At 38.6% G+C, this 11114-nt stretch overlaps 1 protein-coding gene across 1 annotated transcript in view; it reads right to left on the reverse strand.

Moving 5' to 3' along the window:
• LOC107625394 (3-oxoacyl-[acyl-carrier-protein] reductase FabG-like) overlaps window positions 1–11114 on the reverse strand; it is an 18921-nt gene that overhangs the window by 3051 nt on the left and 4756 nt on the right. The gene's annotated exons all lie outside the window — the stretch shown is intronic.

Consider the following 11114-nt stretch of genomic DNA (forward strand, 5'->3'; position numbering starts at 1 on the left):
TCTTTCGATATCGGAGGTGATAACGTGAAAATTCAGTTGAAATTTTTTTGTGGTGCTATTTGTCTAAGAGAAAAATTGTGAGTATGATGGGAGAGGTGTATCTGCTTAAGAGAAACATTAATGGTGTTCTAGTTTTGTAAATGGTCACTAGACATGGTGCTATTTGCATAAACAATGTCTTTGTTTGGTTTTAATTTGTATTTATTTCAGCATGATGTGTTTTATAAGCTATCACGACTCTTACTAGATGTCAGTATGTCACTATCGTATCTTTTTTCTAGGTTTAATATTTTGTAAACTTGTTAATTATGAACTAACTTTTTAACTATTTTGTAGCGCCGTCAAAATGGGTTAAATCCATCGGACCAGTCCATTTACCTGTTTAAATGGGCGGACTTTGTCTCTAAAATTAAGTCCGTTTAAATTTTGGGTTAAACGGGATGAACCCGATTAATCCGAAAAAAATGACGGGTTAAACAGGCTAGTCCGCGGGTGGCCCGTTTAATTTTTTTTTATTTTTTTTAAAAAGTAGTACTTTTAGTTAATATTTCTCCCAATCCGACCCGAAATACGACCCATCAACTAAAAAAAATTTTATTTTTTAAATGGTTTTTTACCTAAAAGTGGTATTTTTTGTCAAAATATTTTTCAAAAAATAAAATAAAATGATAAACGGACTGGCCCGTTTAACCCATCGGGCTGACCATAAACGGTTCGGATTAGAAAATTTTGGCCCGCGGATAAAGCGGGCTTAAACGGGCTGGGCCTAAATGGGCCGGGCTAACCCGTTTGACAGTCCTACTATTTTGTCACCTAATAACACTTTTCCTCGTTTTCATTGTCAAACTATATTGCATCAAAATTGTGTGGAACTCTCGACAAATCACCTCATGTATTGCAACATTTTTCAGCTTTATGCTGCACCGCGCCACCGCGCAACTGTAATCTAATTTAATGTCACAATGTAACTTAAAATTTATTCAAAATTCTATCTACTCTACTCTTTTTTTTTTAATTGGAACTTGTTCTTGTCTTGTTGTAGCCGAACTATAATTCGTCTCTGAGAAGTGGGAGGCCGACCTTATCACCGAGTTCCAATGCTCCTCCACCAACAAGCAAAACAAAAAGGAGGGAAGTACCTGCAAAAAGTACTCCGACGCTCAAGTCAGTTTAGAGAATTATTTGAAGGGGTTTCTTTTTAGCTTAGAATGATCTCCCTTTACCGATTTCAATTGTTTCTTTTTATAACCGAGAGATGATAACGGCAATATTCCTTAATTTATTGTCTCTGATGTAACCGATCAAAAATCATTTATTGCCATAAACTCGGTAGAACTGATGCGTCGGTTACAAGGAGGTCAGCCGAGTTATAACTCGTAACCGATGTATAACGGTCATATCACAGCCTCCAAGTTTAGCCTGGGTTTAGATAAGGCAGGTTGAGCTTTAAAATTTGAACTGACCGAGTTATAGCTCGGCGTAAGGAGCCCCCAGGTCAACTTGACGCATCGAATGAAGTGTATTTATTTTAGAATAGTAAAAGTTATGTGAAAAATTAATGATGGTGTTTGTTTTTTCAATGCAAGGTGCAAGTTCCAAGGTGGTCTTGAAACCGTTGAAAGTGGGCTTTAATGAAGGGCCATGATTTTAACTTGGAACTGAAAAGCTTTTCTTAAATGAGTGGTTAAAAATTGACTTTGAGTTACGTTTGTGTGAGGATTCAACTGCTGCGCTAACCTCTGTGTCTTCTCAAGAGGGTTTAAAGAATGAGTAGAAGAGGTTAGTAACATCACTTCCCTACTCTTTTACTTCGTTTGATTTTCTACTGTCTGAGAGAGAAGAAATGAGTGATAAGAAAGGAAAGGCGTTGCCTAAGGTAGAAGATGATGGATCATATGAGTGGGTCAATGAAGATGTGAAGATAAGAGCCTCTCTGTTTTTTGACAAAAAAAGTGTTAAAGGAATAAGTTTAGGAAGGGTAGTGAGGCCTGGTTTTCACATCGAGTTGATTCCATGCAATCGTATGGATCGGGTTTATCACCGAAAGAAAGATTTTGAAAATTTTTACATGTATAGCTGCGTCCTTGAGGAGTTGTTTGTAAAGTTACCTTTTACGAAGTTCGAATGCGATATATTGAAGCAAATGAACTGTGCGCCCTTTCAGGTTCATCCTAACGGATGGGCTTTCATAAAATGTTTTGCAGTTTTAATGGAATTCTTAGGGATTGAACCTGATGTAGAGCTATTTTTCTCCCTCTTTCAAGCAAAAGGTGTTTGGAAGGGCCTTTGGGTAAACCTGAACAGTACCCCTGGATTTTCTGTCTTTAAATTGTACAAATCCTCTTTCAAAGATTTCAAGGAAATGTTTTTCAAAGTGAGATCGGTAGAAGAGGAATTTCCGTTTTACTTGGACGAAAATCTCGGGAAAAAGTTTTCCCTTTATTGGTGTTGTCACCCTAATCATATATTGGATCCCGAACTGATAATGCCTCGGAACGAATGTATAATAGGCTTTTTGATGGAAATGGTTGATCGGGGTGGGTTGATATCTGTTTCAAACTTGCTGCCCTGGGAGGAAAATAGGGCATCTGTAGTGGAATATTTAGGTGAGGTACTATTGAGTATTTGATCTGTGTTGAACTGAACATTTGTTTGCTAAACATTTTCTTTTTCTTCTCTATTTTTAGGTGGGAAATATCCTGGGGTCTCAGCATCGAGCATGAGAGCTCGTTTTAAGATGAAAAATTTTGAAGGGTCTTCCTCTAACCCGGAGAAAGTGGAAGGTGAGGCTGAAGTGAATCAACCAGCACCTAAGAAAAAGGGAATTATTTTTAAGAAAAGAAAGTCCGAGGTAATAAATCTGGATGAAGGAGAGAAAACGATCGAGCTTAGTGAGTTGGCGAGTTTTACTGTTAAACAAGAAAAGCTCCACTCCTTTGAGCAAGAGGGTGATGGGTCGTCATTATGAGACAAGAATTTTCCTTTTAATGTCTTAGCAGACGAAGTTGTGCAATCTGCTTCTGACGTGAGTCGTATTGATGAAGTCGGAGACCTTGGTATAGATCAGTTTATGCAGGTCAGCTATATATTTTAATATTCGTGCTTTTGTCANTTTTGTAGGTGTTAGGTTTTCGCTTGGCTAGCATTGGTCGAAGTCAGGAAAAAAGGCATAGAAAGATGTTACAGAGTGTTTCTGAGAGCACCGACCTAAAGGGGCAGCTGGAAACAAAGAAACTATGCTAGCCGAGCTGAAGAAAGAGCTTTCTGTTATGAAGGAGAAATTGAAGCTCGAAAAAGAAGAGCACGAGAGGGCAATTGAATCATTAGGGAAGAAGGAAAGTGAATTGAGTACCATGAGTGAACAAATTGTGGAGGTAACACTGAAATTGAAACAGATCGAATCGAGCCGAGAAGCTGATATCCTTGATGCCTTCGCAGAAGGTTTCGAACGCGCTGTCATCCAAGCAAAGTTTCTGTGTCCTGGAGTTGATTTTACTGCTATGGATCCGAGCAAAGTAGTTCAGAATGGTTAACTAGTTGATGATGAGGATGTGGCAGAAGAAGGCGATGATAATTTGGCCGACTAGAGTATTTTGAACTGTTTTTTTTTTTTTTTTGAAATGGAATGATCAGTATCCTATGAAAACTGTTTGTTTTGAATGGTTTATGTTGGGTCCTACTGAGGACTATGGTATTTATACTGTTTGTTTTGCAATTGGTATATCTGTTAAATTAGGATATGGTTAGTCCCAATTTTTATGCATCCCAATGTTAGGGTCTGATTAGTTCAGTGTGCTGATTAAGATTTTGTCAACTTCCGTTTTGCGCATGAGATATCAATGCGACTTTAAGTTTGGTTGGCGACCTTTTAGGACTGTAATAGGAAATGATTGATACAAAGTATGTGCAGTAAAACTATGCGTGAATAGAAATAACCTGAAAAACAAATTTTATTTAATGCAGTACCTTTACAATTGAAATAGGTAAGCTAGCCTCGTTAAAACCTCCTTGAGCAAAACCCATATTTGGGAAAAATCCCAAGCTAGGAAAAAGAGTACCAGCGTGCTGCATTTTGGTAGCTGAAGTATTGCTTCAATGAACTAACATTCCAAGTGTTAGGTAGTATTGTTCCATCTAACTCTTCTAGACGAGATGCACCTTTGCCGATCACATTACGTATTCTGTAAGGTCCGTCCCATGTTGCGACGAGTTTTCCATGTGAAGGTGGTCTTCGCGCTGTTTCAGTTTTCCTTAATACCAAATCACCCTCATGAAAGGATCTCGGTCTGACGGTTCTATTGTGACGCTGAGCTATTCGTTGCTGCAATGCTCTGTGGCGAACTGTTGCTATGGCTCGAACTTAACCAAATCAAGCTCAGTTCGGCGAGCATCATCATGGCCTTCGTGTTGCGTTCTTAAGGAGCTCTGTGAGATTTTGATTGGAATCATTGCATCCGAACCATACACCAAACGAAATGGTGTTTCTTTTGTTGTTGAGTGTACCCCGAGGTGTTATATCCCCATAAAATTTCCGGAACAAGCTCGGCCCATAAGCCTTTAGCGTCGTCAAGTTTCTTTCGCAGAGCTTGGAGGAGGACCTTGTTTGCAGCTTCTGCTAAACCATTGGATTGAGGATGTTCAATTGAAGAGAAATGCTGTTTTATTTTTAAATTCTGCAAAAAATTCTGAAAATTATGGTCTGTAAACTGGCGACCATTGTCAGTTATGATATGTTGAGGTATACCAAATCTACAGATTATTTGCTGCCAAACAAATGATATCATTTGTGCCGATGTAATTCTAGTCAGGGGTTGAGCTTCAATCCATTTGGAAAAATAGTCAATTGCCACAACTAAATATTTTACCTGTCTTGGTGCGGTCAGGAAAGGTCCGAGGATGTCAATTCCCCATTTATTAAATGGTCAGCTTACAGTTGAGTGGTGCAATTCTTCGGCTGGGATATTTATTATAGGGGCGTGCTTTTGGCAGTGATCACAAGTTCGGACTTTTTTCTGACTGTCCTCCCATATGGTCGGCCAGTAAAAACCGGCGCAGAGAATCTTGCGTGCTAGGCTTCTTGCCCCTGAGTGCATCCCACAGATGCCCTCGCAAACCTCAGCTAAGGCTATATTAGCCTCTGACCTGTTTAAGCATTTCAACAATGGTCGAGAATAACCTCGCCGATACAATTTGTCATTCAACAATGTAAAGAAAGACGCTTGCCGTTTAAACATTTTAATGTCTTGTATTTCTGATGGAAGTTCCCCATTCTTGAGGTATTGGATATATGGCTTTTGCCAAGTATCCTCGGTTTCTATATGAAAGTTGCCGATCATATTTATGCTCGGCTCCTGCAGAGTTGACTGTAAAAGCAAAGCAGTATGTGACTGACTGGTAGCTAACTTAGATAATATATCTGCCCTGTGATTCTGATCTCTTTTTATATGGGTAATCTCAAATTTTGAAAAACGAGTTATAAGTTTTTTGACAATTTCAAGATACTTTAATAGAATAGGATCTTTTGTCTGAAAACATTGATTTACTTGTTGAACAACTAACAAGGAATCACAATAAACCTGCAAATTAATGACTTGCAATTCAATTGCTAACCTGAGCCCGGCAATGAGGGCTTCATATTCGGCTTGATTGTTACTGGCTCTGAAGGAAAACCGAAGAGAATGTTCAATAACAACTCTCTCAGGATTTTCCAAAAGTATTCCTGCGCCAGATCCTTGGGGGTTTGATGCTCCATCGACGAATAACACCCAGTTTGGGCTTTCTTCGCCTGAGCTTGATCCCGTAAATTCAGCAACAAAATCGGCTAAATATTGTGACTTGACAGATGATCTATGTTGATAGTGAATATCGAACTCTGAGAGTTCAATGGACCACTTGATCAGTCTCCCTGCTAGCTCGGATCTGGCGAGTATCTGACGCAGTGGCTGAGAAGTTCTAACATTGATCGTATGACTCTGAAAGTAGGGACGAAGCCTCCTTGCTGAAAAAACGAGAGCATACGCCAACTTTTCTAACCTCAGGTATCGGCCACATCAGTGATAGACAAATATAAATATAATGGCTCGCCGACCTTAGGTTTTTGTAAAACAGGTGATTTAGAAAGGAATTGCTTTAAGCCTTGAAATGCGGATTCACAGCTTTCGTCCGAATGGAAAGCTGTGTTTTTCCGTAAACATTGGAAAAAATTCGCCGATTTAGACGCCAAACATGGCAGGAACCTGGACAGTGCTGCTAGTCGTCCTGTCAGTCGTTGCACTTCTTTGATGGTTGTGGGACTGTTCATGTCGAGGACTGCCTGACATTTTTCCGGATTTGCCTCAATTCCTTGGCTAGTAAGGATGAAGCCAAGAAATTTTCCACCTTGGACACCAAAGGCACACTTTTCTGGATTAAGTCTCATGTTATAAGCTCGGATCTGACCAAATATCTCAGCAAGATCATTGACATGGGACTCGCCGATCTTTGTTTTGGCGACCATGTCATCAACATACACTTCGACGTTCCTCCCTATCTGTTGGTCAAAGACCTTGTTCATCAGCCGTTGGTATGTTGCTCCTGCATTCTTTAAGCCAAAAGGCATAACGTTATAGCAACAGTTACCATATTCAGTAATAAAAGCTGTTTTTTCTTGATCTGATGGATGCATAAAGATCTGGTTGTAACCAGAATATGCATCCATGAAACTTAATGTACCATAACCACAAGAATTATCTACTAAAGTATCAATTGAAGGCAAAGGATAGGCATCCTTGGGGCATGCTTTGTTTAAATCAGTGAAATCGACGCACATGTGCCATTTACCGTTTTTTTTTCTTTACCATTACAATGTTGGCTAGCCAAGTGGTGAACCTGATTTCCCATATGAAGTTCACGTCAATTAGCTTTTTAGCCTCGGCCATAGATGCAAGTCTTTTTTCTGTTCCAAGATTTCTTTTCTTCTGAGCTATTGGTCGGGCTGCCGGATTAATGGCAAGCTTATGTGTAATGATAGATGGGTCTATGCCTGGCATGTCTCCTGATGTCCAGGCAAATAGGTCGGCATTCTGTCGCAAAAAACTGATAAGCTTGTTTTTTTCTTCGTCTTTCATGGATGTTCCAACAAAAGTAAATTTGGTGGGATCATCCGTTAAAGTAAGCTTTGTTAGTTCTTCATTGGGTAAAGGGTGATCTTGAAGGTCGGCTCTGAGATCCAACTCGATTAGCATTGGTTGCTCAGTTCCTATGGAATTTACACGTCGCTCGTTGTTTCTCTTGATGGGCTTCAGGCTTGTGTTATAACAGTGCCGAGCTGTGGCCATGAACTGTGGCCACCATATCATCCTACACAGGAAACTTGACACATAGATGAACAGTAGATATGATTGCAGCAAATCTATTTAAGAAAGGTCGTCCTAAAATAAGATTGTAGGGGCTAAAACAGTCAACCACAAGGTATTGGATATCCTGCGTTCTGGATAATGGTTGTTCACCTAGTGTGGTTTGTAACCACACTGAACCCATGACTAGGACCCGTTCCCCTGAAAAGCCGATCAAGTTTCCTACAGATGGTTGCAAAATGTTAGTACTTAATTTCATTTTTTCAAATGTAGTAAAGAACAAAACGTCGGCGTTGCTGCCTGGATCCAGCAGCACTTTCCGAACTATTAAGTCGCCCAGCTCGATGGAGATGACAACAGGGTCATCCAAATTTGCATCATTACAACGAAAATCAGTCGGGCAAAACGTCATCTCAGGAATTTTTTGTGTTGGCTGAGAATTTTTGGTTGTATCCCCAAGGGCGAGCATTGCTCTGTACGTGCGCTTCCTAGCCGAGCTTGTATGCCCTCCTCCAGCATAGCCCCCTGAAATGCAGTTAATTATGCCTTTGGGTTGAGTAGGGATCTTCTCCTTGTCTTTTGATGAGGTTCCTACAGGGGATGGGTCTGCGGTAGAAGTGGATCTCTTCTGCATATGACCTGCAATGAATTTATCAAGATGCCCTTGTCTCGCCAAGCGTTCAAGAAGATCTTTTGCGATCACACACTCATCGGTTGTATGACCATACTTCTGATGGAACGTGCAATACTTGGATTTGTCAACATTCTTTGGTTCTGGATAACTTCCGGCCTTCCGAGGGGGTTTGATCAACTTGGAATTTAGTATTTCCTTGATAATATCATCCCTTTTTGCATTAAACTGTGTGTATGTCTCGTAACGAGGCGTGGGCTTGAAGTTCTTTCTACTTTCTCGAGGTTTCTCGTCGTCTTTGGTGGTTGCCGACTTTTCAGACTTCCGAGCTTGACGAAGCTCCTCAATGTCTATCTGTCCTTTGGCCTTCTCACGAAACTCGGCTAGAGTCTTTGGCTTAGCTACCGCGATAGTCTCCTGAAATTTTCCAAGGCGGAGGCCGCTCTTGATGGCGTGTAAATGGACTTCAGGGTGGAGATCAGGGATCCTCATGGCTATCTTCGTAAAACGGGTGATGTAGTCCTTCAGACTTTCCTGAGGACCTTGTTTAACGGTCGTCAAGTAGTCGGAATCGTGCAAGTATATAGCAGACGCCGCAAAGTGATCTTCAAATTGTTTTGCCAGCTCCTGAAATCGGGAAATAGAATCTGCAGGCAAAGAGCAAAACCAGTCAAGTGCAGGACCATCTAAAAAGGACGGAAAACAGCGACATAAAATAGGGTCAGATGCACCGTTAACGATCATAATCGATCGGAATTTCTTGATGTGTTGCTTTGGATCTCCTAATCCATCATAAGGAGTTAACGTCATTGGTAAAGTAAATTGTCTAGGCAGTTGGAAATTCATGATGTCTGCTGTAAACGGTCCTGTAGAATTGTCAAGCTCGTCTCCCTCAGCCTCGGCTCTTTTTTCGTTATCCCGAGGACCCCCACCTTCGTCGTCTTGGGGCGTCTCCGAGACATGTGTGCGGCGTTCATCATCGTTGTTTCGCTCATTGTGATCGTTACCATGCTCGAGGCGAGCGTTGATTAATTGCTCAATTTGTTGTTGCATTCTTTGATTTTCGTTCCTCATATGCTCGTTTGCCTCGGCCATTTGCTGGTTTGCCTGCTGAAGCTCGGTTACCATATGAAGGAGCTCGGATGGTGTGGGGGGAGGTGCGTCAGCCATTAGTAGTCGCCAGGGTGTTTGGGACCCAAGAGAGAAAAAATTTCAAACCTCGGCCCCACGGTGGGCGCCAAATGTTCTTGCCTTGTTGTAGCCGAACTATAATTTGTCTCCGAGAAGTAGGAGGCCGACCTTATCACCGAGTCCCAATGCTCCTCCACCAGCAAGCAAAACAAAAAGGAGGGAAGTATCTGCAAAAAGTACACTGACGCTCAAGTCAGTTTAAGAGAATTATTTGAAGAGGTTTCTTTTTAGCTTAGAATGATCTCCCTTTCCTGATTTCAATTGTTTCTTTTTATAACCGAGAGATGATAACGGCAATATTCCTTAATTTATTGTCTCTGATGTAACCGATCAAAAACCATTTATTGCCATAAACTCGGTAGAACTGATGCGTCGGTTACAAGGAGGTCAGCCGAATTATAACTCGTAACCGATGTATAACGGTCATATCAGAACTCATATACAGTCTAACGTTTCACTACTTTATAACTACTTAATTTAATTTCACAAAATTGAACTTTTTTTTATAATTATTTGTATTTTTTTAAGGATATAATCAAATTCAATTAAATATCTTTTTCTTTTTTTAAAAAATTTATCATTACCTCACGTAAAACATTTATGTCGTTTTTAATTTGTTTTTTTTTTCCATTTAAAACACAATATAATTTTTCTTTCTTTTATATTATTTTAGTAAAAAATTGTAATATAATTTTAATTTGACTAGACCATTATATTTTGTGGATCAGTCCACACAAATATTCACCTTTTAATGATCTATACAGCTATACTATAGAACTAAACAAACAAAAATAAGTCCATCAAATATTGTGTCGAAAAATTCTGTCTCTAACCCATTTATTAGTATACCTCATTATAATAGTCGGCTTCAGTTCCAGCCGATTCTTTCACACGAACACTTTTTTGTAATATCAAATTATTTTTTTCGGTAATCGTTTCTTTTCATGTAGCTTTGCTAGACCACGCAATTCTTTTATTTGCCTAATTTTTTAAACGGGTAAAAAACTTTAATAAGCCAAGTCAAGAATCATGTAACGTAAATACGCCAAAGCGAAAATCGTTTCAGCAATAAGCCAAATTATATTTTTATATAATTCGAACCATGCTGGTTCGAATTTTGTGTAATTCGAACCAAGCTGGTTCGAATTACGTGTATGCATGTGTTTGTGTATAATTCGAACCAAGCTGGTTCGAATTATGTAGAAATGGAATTCGAACCAGCATGGTTCGAATTATATAAAAATATGATTTGGCGTATTTACGTTACATGATTCTTGACTTGGCTTATTAAGATTTTTTACCCTTTTTAAACTATACCATCTAAGCGGATAAAATATTTAGAACTTCACTCTTCCAACAAAGCTTTATAATATGTCTCAGGGTGGCAGCAATTGGACAAAGACAATTATTTAATTTTGATGTCACTCAGAGGAAACTGAAAAAAATAATTACTCCATATTATATTATAAGTAATTATTTAAATTAGTGCTCAAAAATTTTAAAAAATAGATATTTTAATTTAAAAAAAATTAATACACAGATTAATTCTCAATATTTTATTTTGATAGATAAATTAGTTTTCAGTTTATTTTCTGACAGAATAATTACCCAAATCAATTTCTAAAGATTTTAAAAGCGGACATTTTCATCACAAAAAAAAAATATACAAATCAATCCTCAATATTTTTCTTTATCACATATAACAGTCTCCTATCTATTTTATTTTTACTATAAGTCGATCTTTATTATTATTAATTTAGCTTTGTACATGTAAATGATGATACTAATATATTAATATACTCTGGTCCTTTCGTTAAAAACAAGTAAAATGAATAATAATACTTTAAAATCTAAATTAAAATATTTTCTTTTAATACAAACTTATTTTTTAAAATGGGATATTTTTGGATTATATTCAATACAAAAATATCAAATGGTTTGATTGAATATTATTATTA

Source organism: Arachis ipaensis, chromosome B02 (genome assembly GCF_000816755.2).
Source record: "Arachis ipaensis cultivar K30076 chromosome B02, Araip1.1, whole genome shotgun sequence".
NCBI lineage: Eukaryota > Viridiplantae > Streptophyta > Magnoliopsida > Fabales > Fabaceae > Arachis > Arachis ipaensis.